We start from the raw sequence: 12332 nt of genomic DNA, 5'->3' as shown, positions 1-12332 counted from the left end.
TGAAGTCATGCACTGACAGGCTTAAAGGCAGTTAGGTCTTAACAGTCATCAGGCTCCTAAGTGAACCCCACAACAGTTTTCACGTGCTGCTCTTACTTTAAAAAAAAATTAACTTATCCTTTATCCCCCACTTTGCAACTTTGCTATGGCACTCTTGTCCTTCTACTTTACCTGGCTGTATGCAGAAAATGTGAGTGAAGTAAAAGCACAATGCTGAAGAAATTTAGCAGGTCAAATAGTATACCTCATAAAGCAGAGATAGATAACCAACGTTTCAGGCTTGTTTCATCAAGGTATGAACAAAATGTAGGCAGGCGCCCAAACAAAATGATGGGTGGTGAGGGGCAGCCCCAAAGGCAGGGGTGAGGGCACACCCACAAACAAGGGGGGGGGAGATGGTTTTGTGAATGAGGTGGAGTGCTAGAGGGAGAACAGGGAGTGGGCTAGCAGAAAATAGAGAGGTCGATGTTAATGCCATCCGGATGAAGAGTGCCCAAACAGAAAATTAGGTGTACCTCCTCCAGTTGACGGGTGGTCTTGGTTTGACTGTACATGAGGCCTTGAAGAGACATGTCAGCATGGGAGTGGAGTGCATATTTGAAATGGTTGATCACTGGGAGATCTCTGTCACCAATGCAGACAGAGCTCAGCGAAACGATCTCCCAGTCTGCATTCAGTCTTTCCGAAGTAGAGAAGGCCACAATAGGAGCACTGGATGCAGTAGATAACTCCCGCAGAAACACAAATGAAGTATTGCTTCACTTGGAAGGGCTGTTTGGGGTTCCGAATGGTGGTGAGGGAGTAGGTGTGGGTGCAAGAGCGGGACTTCCTGGGGCAGCAGGAGAAGGTGTCAAGAGGACGATTAAAGGTTGGGGGAATCACGGAGGGAGAGGTCCTTATGGGTGGCTCTATGGATGCTGGATTTGACCTGTGAGACTGTTGCGGAGGAACCCTTCTCACTGTTCCAGATATGGTGTGACAAATAAACTTGTCCTTAATCATACAAATTATTGGAACTCTACTTCATCTCAACAACAATATAATCAATTTTGCACCTTTAGTGTAATCAAATTTTAGAGGTAAACATATTCAGAATCAAGTCAAGCTAGTAGAAAACTGGGGGTTGTAATCTCAGTTGTCTAAGATTGAACTTTTAGGGAGGTAGAAGAAGGAACACAGTTTGGAATAGATGCTGAAGAGTACAGGATGAAAGTAGAAACAAAAACCAGATTGGGTGACTGTTTTCTGGGCCACCTGTCTTCAATCCACAGATGAGACCCTGAATTTTCTGTTGCCTGTTGTCTTAATTCTTCATCCCACTTGGACTCTGATTTAGAACATGTGACTACATCGAACACGGTGCCCCAAATTAAATTAAAATTCTGCTTCTTATACATGATCCATATCCTTCTGTTCCCTATAATATTCATGCTTTGATCTAGCAGCCACTTGAGCCACTATGGTATATGCTTCAAGCATCTCTGAAATAACTTGCCCTGCATGTCCCCTTCAAACTCCCTCACTTTAAGTATATTTCCTCTGGTATATTACAGTTTTATCCTCAAAGATTCTGTTTATCTTATCTATGCCTCTCATAACTTTATAAACTTCTATCTGTGTGAAAAATAACCAAAAATAGGACATATGCAGGGAAGGGGAGAGCACTGAGGAATGCAGAGGAACAGAGGGATCTTGGAATAATGGTTCATCTTTCTTTGAAGGTGGTTTCTCATGTAGATAGGGTGGTGAAGAAGGCTTTTGGTATGCTGGCCTTTATAAATCATAGCATAGAATGTAGGAGCTGGGAGGTGATGTTGAGACTGTTCAATGCATTGGTGAGGCCAAGTTTGGAATATTGTGTGGAGTTCTGGTCTCCAAATTACAAAAAGGATATCAATAAGGTAGAGAGGGTGCAGAAAAGATTTACTAAAATGTTGCCTGGATTGCAGCATCTAGAATACGAAGAAAGATTGGGTAGACTTGGTCTTTATTCACTGGAGCGTTGAGAGGCAATTTGATAGAAGTATATAAAATTATGATGGGAATAGATAGAGTAGATGTGAATAGGGTCTTCCCCTTGAGGGTAGGAGAGATTGGAACAAGGGGTCATAAGTTAAGGGTTAGGGGGCAAAACTTTAGAAAGAACATAAGAGGTAGCTTCTTCACTCAGAGAGTGGTGGCTGAGCGGAATGACCTTTCGGAAGAGGTAGTTGCAGCAGGGTCAATTTTGTCATTTAAGAGGAGGTTGGATGAGTGCATAGATGTGAGGGGGTTGAAAGGTTATGGACAGGAGGGCCGATATGGCCTGTTTCTGTACTGTAATTGACACTCCAGAGAAAAGAACTTGAGTGTATCCAACCTTTTTCCATAATTCATACCCTCTCATCTAGGCAGCATCCTCTTTCCTACCCTTTCCAAAGATTTCACATCCTTCATTTAATGATGGGATCAGAATTGCACACAATGCTCCCAGTCTGGTGGAAACAAAATTTTATAGAGCTGTAACAAGACTTCCGTACTCTTACATTCAATGCCCTGCCCACGATGGTTATCATAGCATCCAGCTTTTTTACCAGTCTAGTAAGGTCACTCAGATCCCTCTGCACACCAATGCTTTTATGTCCAGCCATTAACTCTCTCTCTGTCTTTGCCTCCTATATTGGTCCAGGTTTGAAGACCAATTCTTCCCCTTCAATCTTAGCAGATTGCACCCCTCAGTAGCCAATTTAATGATGTCTGGTAACAACTACTTTTTTCTATCCTCTACACAGATGTGGTCATTTAATTGGGCACACTTTTTTCCCATTTTCTATCTCTAATTGCCTGTTGTCGAAGTAATTATTATCTTGACAACTTGGTCCGCACCTATCATGGATATTCCCTCCGCCTTCACTCCATTGCAGCATAAAATATGCTTGCTTTTTTCATCTTTCCAGTTCTGATGAAGGATACACGAGAAGAAATGTCAACTCTGCATCTTTCCCCATTGATGTGCCTAACCCTCTCCGTGTTTCTGTCAGCGACTTAGTTTTTAGCTCCAATATTTAGGTGAATTGCAATAGGAACAAGCAAAAGCAGGAAATGGAAGTAGTGAAAAAAATAGTTAACAATGTTCAGATGTGGAAAAAACAACCATAGCAAGAAGGGTGCTCAAAAGGATGTGTTTAAATTTTGCTCGAGTTCAGGCATGACACGGTCTCAGTGAACATTAATCTGAGTGAGCTTCTGTAGAGAGCAGGAGCCAGTTGATAAGGGGCAATAGTTTGGCAGAGGTCAACAGAACATCTTTATTCTGGAGGAGTCTGTGGTTTTGTTCAGGGGCATTGTTGCATTCTGAAGGAAATTGACTTGTAGACCATGTGTGTCAACAGCAAATGGCAACTGAATCCATTCTCTTCAATCTACTGCAAATCAAAGATTGAAAAAAAACGCATCAACGCAGATAATAAAGGCCAAGATGCACCTTTCAACACTCCAAACATATAGGGAACGGAGGACTGAAAAGCTTTGAGGAGGATGTGCTGATTTATTGCATTATTGAAAGATCGTGGGGAAAAGAGATGGAGAAAGGTGTAGCTGTTACTAGTTAAATGGCACAGGGTTGAGGGAAGAAGGTCACAAATAGAAGGTCATTGGCATTAATGACAATGACAGTCTCCTGGTATTTTGGCAAGAAGAATAATTGATTAGAGGGCAGGGGTGGGTAAAAAGACTCATTCATGGACTTCAAAGATGCATTCAACTGATTTGCACGGAAGGATTTCTTTTAGCACTGCAAATGTTTTTAATACATTTTAACACAGCCATTTTCAGGAGGTACTGCACACATCAATAAAACAATGCAATGCCACAGCCAGTCTGCATCACTTTCTAACTTATAGCTAGATTCCAATATGAAGAACCTCCTGAAAAATTGATTTTGTGATCTGATTATACTTTTGGCACAATTTGTTGTGTTCAAATATTTGATTGAGGTATTTATTTTGATGAACAAATGCAATTGCCTGTGTGTTTGCACTACACTTTAGTCCTGTTTTAAGCAAATAGGCAATTGAGTTTTGTGTTCTGTGGAAAAAAAAATTAAAACCATCTTGTACAATCAAAAGCAGAATCAAAGCAAACATCAGGAGTGGTCATGTGCAACAGTCGAGCAAGGCTTATGCATTAGAAAGGTAATTGACAGAAAATGGTTTTTTTTAATAATTGATAAAATCCAGCAAGCCCCAGACACACCAACTGGATCAGATAAAGGCATTACATGGACTAGCATTTGTGTTTAGCTTCAGCAGCTGACATTAAATTTGCAGTTTGCAGATACGTAATAAGATTCAACATTTTAACTCTTCAAAACACTTACACACCTTGCTTAAGAGATTAGCTGAATTTATTTAACAAACATCGATTTCAGCCGATCAATTATGTTGTATTGCAGTCATATAACATGGCCACTACCTTTAATGTTAACCATTCAACAAGTTTGATAAGTTTCACCAGTGCCCAACTGAGTAAAGTTACTTACAGGCTTAGCATGAACATCATAAATAATTTTACAGTTGAAGGATCAGTTCCTAATGCCTGGAATTAGGAAATAAGGATGCTTATCTCTATAACCTTCACCACTGGTGTGGTTTTGAAGCTGAGGATGTAATCAGTCTGTTTCTCTCATGGTAATCTGGTAGTTAAGCAGTCTCCAACCTGGAAATCTGAATAATGCACTTACAGTGACCTCCAAAGAGCTTGAAGCTCAGACTGACAACAGCTGTCAATCCTTGGTTCAGCTTATCTCCTGATGCCTTTTGGGCTCAGACTGAGTTTTAAAAGACTGGCATTTTAAAAGGATGTCCAGTAGCTCAGCTGCTTATCTTGGTTTCACGTTCACACCCACAGCAATCAGGTTACAAGTGAGCAGACCCGGAAAATTCATCCATATCTTCATGTAAAAATTGGAAGAAATATTGAAGAAATTCTAACCCCTTCCCATTGTCTGCGTGTAATCTCTCTTGCGTTCTCCTACTGAAAAGTATTCAGGATGTTTCTTCCCATTTGATGTTTTCATGCATTTTAATAGCACATAATCTTCTTAATGGCAAAATAAGAAATGTAACCTAAGTCTCCCACCCACCAATTTCCCACATAATCTGTTAATTATTTAAGATCCAGTTAATTTACTGTTAGGTATTGAAGATAGAGTGCAATGGCAATGGCCAACAGATAGCGTTTGCTCTGGCAAATATGCATTTAACAAGGTTTATTGTAAAAATCAACCGTGAGATTATTGAGCAAGTGTTCATGGCAGCCCCTTTATCTGTTTCCCCTAAAAATATACTGAAATATTTTCCGGAAACAATTTATTTGGAAGTACTGTAAACCTTTGTATAAGAGTGGCACAATTTACAGTAAAATTTTCCAGATTATCAGGCAGTTCATCTGTGGCGCTTACGCAATGCAACGCCACACACGCACTCAAAAGCCAAGAGTTTTCGAGAAGTCCAGATTCTCGGGTGATTCAGATTTCTGGCATCCGGATTTTTGGACTTTTTCTGTACTTATTTACAAACTCTTACAACTGAAGATAAATATCGCTCAAGAAATATTATTTAAAAAAATAATCAATTTTCAGATGGGATGAGTGAGATTACAAGATTAATCAAAGATCAAGTTTGCTGGCGCTTCCTTTGGAAGCATTTATTACATTATTATTATCATCTAACCATATAACCATTTACGGAGCGGAAACAGGGCATGTCGCCTTTCAAGTCTGCACTGGTTCACTAGAACAACTCCACTAGCTCAAACCTCCCGCTCACTGCCATTAACCATCCGACCCCCTCACCTCCATGTACACATCCAACCTCCTCTTAAATGACAGAAGGGACCCTGATGCAACTATCTCATTCGGAAGATCATTCCATTCTGCCACCACTTGCGGAGTGAAAAAGCCACCTCTAATATTTCTCCTTAAGTGTTGCCCCCTTACCCTTAAGTAATGGCCTCTTGTTCCAACCTCCCCTGCCCTCAGGGGAAAGAGTCTGTTTATGTCTAGTCTATCTATTCCTTTCATAATTTAAAAAACCTCCATCAAGTCCTCTCTCAGTCATCTACGTTCCAATGAATAAAGTCCCAGTCTCCTTAATCTCTCCCTGTAATCCAGATGCTGTAAGCCAGGCAACATCCTTGTAAACCTTCTCTGCACCCTCTCCACATAATCTATATCCTTTCTATAATTTGGAGACCAGAACTGAGCACAGTACTCCAAACTTGGCCTCACCAATGCCTTAAACAGCTGCAGCTTCACCTCCCAGCTCCTATACTCTATACTATGATTTATGAAGGCCAGCATACCATATGCCTTCTTAACCACCCTGTCTACATGGAAATCCACCTTCAGTGAATTCGGTACCATAACCCCCAGGTCCCTTTGCTCCTCTGCGTGCCTCAATGCCCTCCTCTTAACTGTATATGTCCTATTCTGGTTATTTTTACCGAAATGCAACACCTCACACTTGTCTACATTGAATTCCATCTGCCATCTTTCAGCCCACTCTTCCAAACAAACCAAATCCTTCTGTAATCCAAGAAAATCTACCTCACTATCCACCACTCCCCCTATTTTCGTATCATCCACATAGTTGCTTACCCAGTTAACCACACCCTCCTCTAAATCATTAATATAAATGATAAACAACAAGGGACCCAGCATCGATCCCTGAGGCACCCTGCTTGTCACAGGCTTCCAACCTGACAGGCAGTTGTCCACCATGACTCTCTGCTGTCTATCTCCCAGCCAGCTCTGAACCCATGTCACAATCTCTCTACTAATTCCTAATGACTGAACCTTCCTTATTAACCTTCCATGCGGATCCTTATCTAAATCCAAATATCTTTGAATGATACGATGAACTATTCTACCTAATTACTGAAGGTTACTGGTTTTCTATTAACAACAATGACTTAAGATCTTGCCAAGTTTGACAGCTTCACACTTTTTCTTTCAGTCAAGATAAGGCCAGACTTCTAGGCAGCAAATGATGTTGACAAGGTACCTAACTTCCTCAGTTATCGTGGAATATCAAAGTACAGGCAGTCCTCAAGTTACGCCCGTGTTCCGTTATGGCCGACTGGGTCGTATCTTGAAATGGACACAAGTCGGAAATTCACTGTATCTGTTTTATTGTTCGTCAAATATGACATGGCGGCCACCGAGGCCTGATCTTGTGAGAGATTGGCCATCCCTGCCATAGGCGCTATTTTCCATAGATAGGCCCCTACTTTCATCCCCAAAGGCATAATTATATTTACATATATTTTAAAAAAAATCAATTTCAGTCATATGTATGGATGACCCTAAGTCTCGTATGTTGTAAGTCAGGGAATACCTGTATTAATAGACTAGTCATTGCTCACTGTGGAAGGAGATGAATGGCAGTAGCCAGAGAATAATCTAATGATAATAAAACTGAAACAAGCAATCTCAAACTCAAGTAATCCTCAGAGCACGTCACAGCCTGAAATCTTGACTGAGCTGAATGTTGAAGATCCCATTGCCTTAAATGAAAAGCACCATGGAGTTCTTTGAGCGTCAGAGTCAAAATAAATCTTACTCATCACCGTCAGAGAAACCAAATCATTCACTGAAATGCGATGCTAAGGAACGACTTAGATCTTGGAAAACTGACATGGGTATCAACAACATCAGGACGGCAATCTTATGCACAAAAAAACCCCACCTTATATGCAAATTTAAAAAAAAGCAGAGCAACCTCTATCCTCAAAGACCCCCACCACCCAGACCATGCCCTCTTCACTCTGTTGCCATCGGGAAGGAGGTACAGGAGCCTAAAGACAAGCACTCAGCAGCACAGGGACAGCTTCTTCCCTGCTGCCATCAAATTCCTGAATGATCAATGAACCAAAGACTTTTCATGCTCTACAATTTTTATTTACACCACCTTATGCATAACTCTTGCATTTTAAAATGAGATTTGTTTTGAAGTGTTTGTATCTGTTTGTAACCTAAAACCCCACAATCTATCTTCCAAAAACCTATCTATACATAATATAAAATATTCTATTTGGATTACATGGTTCCAGTCCTCTTTATCGCCTTGGTTGAGGTGTGGATGGAAGAGCTGAATTCCTGAACTAATGACTTTCTTTGATATCAAGGGAGCATTTTATGAAAGGGCACTCTTTACACAGAATTCCATAGAAGTTTGAGGGAAACTCTCCACATTACTGCACAAGTTCTTTAGATCAGTGGTCCAGGGCCAAATATCTAACTGCTTCATTTATTATCTTCTTACCCATCAGATGCTCAGAAGCATGATATTTTGTGTTCAATGAATACGACTAATTCCATTTGCAACTTCTCTGATGGTGAAGCATTGCATCCCAGTACATAGAGGATAATATTCAGGCATGTGCTAATGAAGACCAAGTAACATTCAACAAGAGGTAATCTCACCATTTTGACACTCATCTTAATTAGGCCTTTCACATTCATACGGGGCCAGCAGGCCACAGCTAGGAATCCTGCACGAACAACATACTTCCTTATCCTTACAAGATTGCCCATCAACGACAATGCAATAGTATGATGAAATATTCCCCACTTATATTAACAAGTGCAGTTTCAATACAGGAGTTCAACATCATCCAGATGCAGCTCGCAGAACCACTGCCCCGCTGGGCCTTTGACCCTGATTCAACCTTGACCTCAGGTGTTAGCTTTGTAGAATTTGCCCATTCTTCCTCTGTCCATGAGGATTATCCAGATTCCTACCACAGCTCAAAGATATGAGAATTGATGAGTTGATTGATCATGGGTAAATTTCACCTTGTATATAGGGGAGAGTTGATGAGGATGTGGAGAAAATAAAAATGGGTTTTGTATTGCATTCTTGCAATGGATGATTCATGGTCGATGCAAACTTAGTGGGTTTATTTCTGTATAGTATCTCTCTATAAACTCATCCCTTCCCGGCATCTTTCCCTATGGCTGCAGGAGGGGGCCACACTTCCCTCAAATGGACCTTTCAAGTGTATCTGCTGGACTGATTTACTGCACCTGGTGCTCCCTTTGTGACCTTCTCTACATCGGAGAGACTGATCGCAGATTGGAGATCGCTTCGTGGAGCACCTTCGCTCTGTATGCAACAGTAACAGAGACCTCCCAGTAGCTAACATACTCCCACCTTCACATGTTTGTCCATGGCCTTATGTACTGTCCCACCAACATTGGAGGAACAACTTTGATTTTCCATCTGGACAGTCTCCAGCCAGATGGCATTAACGTCGACTTTTCTAGTTTCTGCTAACCTGCTCTTCACTTCCCCCTCCCCTTCCCAGATCTCCTCCCTCCTTTTCCCCTCTTCTTAATCTCTGCTGCCCCTCTATCCTTCTCCATCTATCACCTCCTGCCTTTGCGACCACCCCTTCCCACCACGCTTTTGTTCAGATGCCTACCAACATTTTCCCATATCTTGATGAAGGGCTCAAGCCCCAAACTTTGGTACCTTCACTATATAAAGGACACCACTTGACCTGCTGAGTTTCTCCAACTTTGTGCTTTTACTTCGACTATGGTGTCTGCAGACTTTCGTGTTTTACTTCCATACCTGCACTCCTCCCATCCAGGAATTTTATCCCTCATCATGAGCTCTGTGCTCGGTTTCCAGATGTCAGTAACTCATTCAGGTTCCTTCAGCTCTCTGTCTACTCCACCCCACTCAGGCACTTAGCAGATATCGATTGGGAAGTCTCTACAACCAAATAAAAAGGAACACCAACCTTTGTCATTTGTTCCACATTCTAGAATTGCACCAATGAACTGTAACAGTTCAAGAAGCCAACTCTTCTCATATTCAAGGGAGATTCCAGATACACAACAGATCTTTTCATCCATGGGTGTTGCAAACTTAACAAGAGATGCCATTAAAAAAAAACCTAGATAGATTTATAAGAAAAAAAATCCAAACTGCTAAATATACTGATGTAAGGTGTTGACATAAAAAGTTGATAATTCCTTCAAACCCCCCACCCACACCCCACCCAGTCCAATCTGCTGAATCCCTCCATTAGTTAGACTTTTGCTCCAGCTTCAACAGTCTGCACAGATTTACAAAACATGGGGGAATTATTCAAGGGGAAATACCTTTCCCCCCCACCCCCCAGAGAGTAGTTGCGATCTGCGATTCACTGGCTCTGGGGGTGATGGAAGCAGAACCAATCAAAGGCATCAAAAGGGAATTAGAGAGAGATTAGTTTAGAAGCCCTGTGGAAATAATGGATAAATTGGATGGATGGGATTTTCTACTTGAAGGCAAATAGTTTCCTCTCGTGTTGTAATAATTCTATGACTTAAAATGTTACCCCACAGTTCCAGGATCTTAAATCCAGTTCCCAAGTGGATTTTTTGACTTGAGATCAATTACAACAATTCTAGATTAATCTCTCGCTGCCTATCAATTTCCTTGGTTTTCCATCAGACATTATAGTTGGAGGAATGAAACGATTGATACAAGGACCTATCATACCAGTAACTCCTCAAGTTATGGTAATTCCAGGTCTAATTTGTGGTTAGAGATTTTTGATACATTTCATGAAGGGAAGAATTATGGCCAACCCCAGCAGGAGAGAGTTGTCAACTTTGCAAGAAAGAATAATTTTAAGAGATGAAGTAAGGAACACATCATTCTGATCGGGGTCCAAGCATTTAGAAAGGTATGCAATAAGCGGCAGCTAAAGCACGTGACTTCGTCCGCAGGTAGCATGAAAAACGTGGCTTCCTGCTGCAACAATGAGATGAGCGATAATGTCTCTGGAGACATTTTCATCAGATAGTTTTGAAATCATTGAACTTTGACAAGGAAAGGTGATTTGAATCAACATAAAATCTGCTTTTTATTAAATTTAGGTGTCTTCACCAACCAGGCTCCTTTATATTAATTTTATCAATGCCGTCTCAAGCTACACAGGGCTTTGTTATTTTATTAAAAATAACCATCACTTTTATCCATGGGCTACTGTTAAAATTCTCCTCTGAGCTGCATCTGAGCCCTTATCAATAAAATGCAGATAATATATAATGCTAAATCAACTCAGTTGTTTTGCCCCTATAGCCTGAACAAACCCAAAGAACGTCAACCGTGTTGGCAGTGATTATAAATCATGGCTGGTTCAGCACTGCTTGCTGTCATTAGCCTCATGAACCATTGATGTGTAAAGGGGTTTCCTCGTGAGTGAGAGGAAAATTTGCAGTTCCTATGGCAACATATTTCCTTTGTTTCGAATGTGGTCACCTTCAACGTTTGGACTAAATAGAGTTATAAGATCCCCAAAACGAGCCTTTCAGTGAGCTCATTTATTGTCTCCAGAAAGTAAAAGAGAGAGAGAGTATATAAATATACACTCACACAGCACGTATGAGAACCTGAACAAGATCTCTAAGGCTGTCACACTTTGTGTAAACAGCTGTGGATGAAAATGTCCCCACCAAATCATTCAGGCTTTTCCCCAACTAGAAGCCCAGGATGAACAATGAAATCCGGAACCTGCCGAGAGCCAGATCGCAGACATTTAACTCCGGAGATCCAGATCAGTACAGCAGGAGCAGGTATGACCTGCAGAAGGTTATTTCCTGGGCAATGTGGAGATTACGCATGAAAATGGAAACAACAATGGGCACCCAACAGCTGTGGCAGGGCTTGAATGCCTAAACCTGTTAAAAACTCAAATCTGGTAAAATAGCTGACAGCAAAACTTCTCTCCCAGAGGAACTCAATGCCTTCTATGCCCGATTTGACAACAGTGAAGAACCACCCCTGACGAATGCACCCTGTCTACATCTGAGGATGGCACGCATGCTGCCTTCAGGAAAATTAATCTGAGGAAAGCATCTGGCCTGGATGGAGTACCTGGCTAAGTACTAAAGATCTGGCCTGATCAACTTACTAAGGTATTCACAGATATCTTCAATATCTCACTCCAGCAGGGTGTGGTACCCACTTGTTCCAAACAAGTGTCAATCATACCGACGCCCTAGAAGAGTGCAGTAACCTGTTTTAATGCACTATTGACCAATAGCACTTTCATCAACAGTGATGAAATGTTTTGAAAGGCTGGTAATGAAGCAGATCAGCTCCTGTCTGAGTGGTGACATGGATACGTTCCTGTTCACCTATTGCAGCCAAAGGTCTATCTCCATCTCACTGGCCCTTCACAAAGCCCTGGAACATCTGAACAGCAAAGATGCTTGTTAGGGCTTGTTAGCAGTCATTGTACGGAAAGGCCAGGTGACGCAAATTTCAAAGTTTTAGAAATACCCTGACTCT

General features: G+C 41.4%; 1 protein-coding gene across 1 annotated transcript in view; it reads right to left on the bottom strand.

Moving 5' to 3' along the window:
* Positions 1 to 12332, bottom strand: part of LOC138749173 (double C2-like domain-containing protein beta) — a 210317-nt gene that overhangs the window by 42968 nt on the left and 155017 nt on the right. The gene's annotated exons all lie outside the window — the stretch shown is intronic.

Source organism: Narcine bancroftii, chromosome 14, assembly GCF_036971445.1.
Source record: "Narcine bancroftii isolate sNarBan1 chromosome 14, sNarBan1.hap1, whole genome shotgun sequence".
NCBI lineage: Eukaryota > Metazoa > Chordata > Chondrichthyes > Torpediniformes > Narcinidae > Narcine > Narcine bancroftii.
The sequence above is the reverse complement of the archived record's forward strand: the minus strand, read 5'-3'. Positions and strand labels throughout refer to the sequence as shown.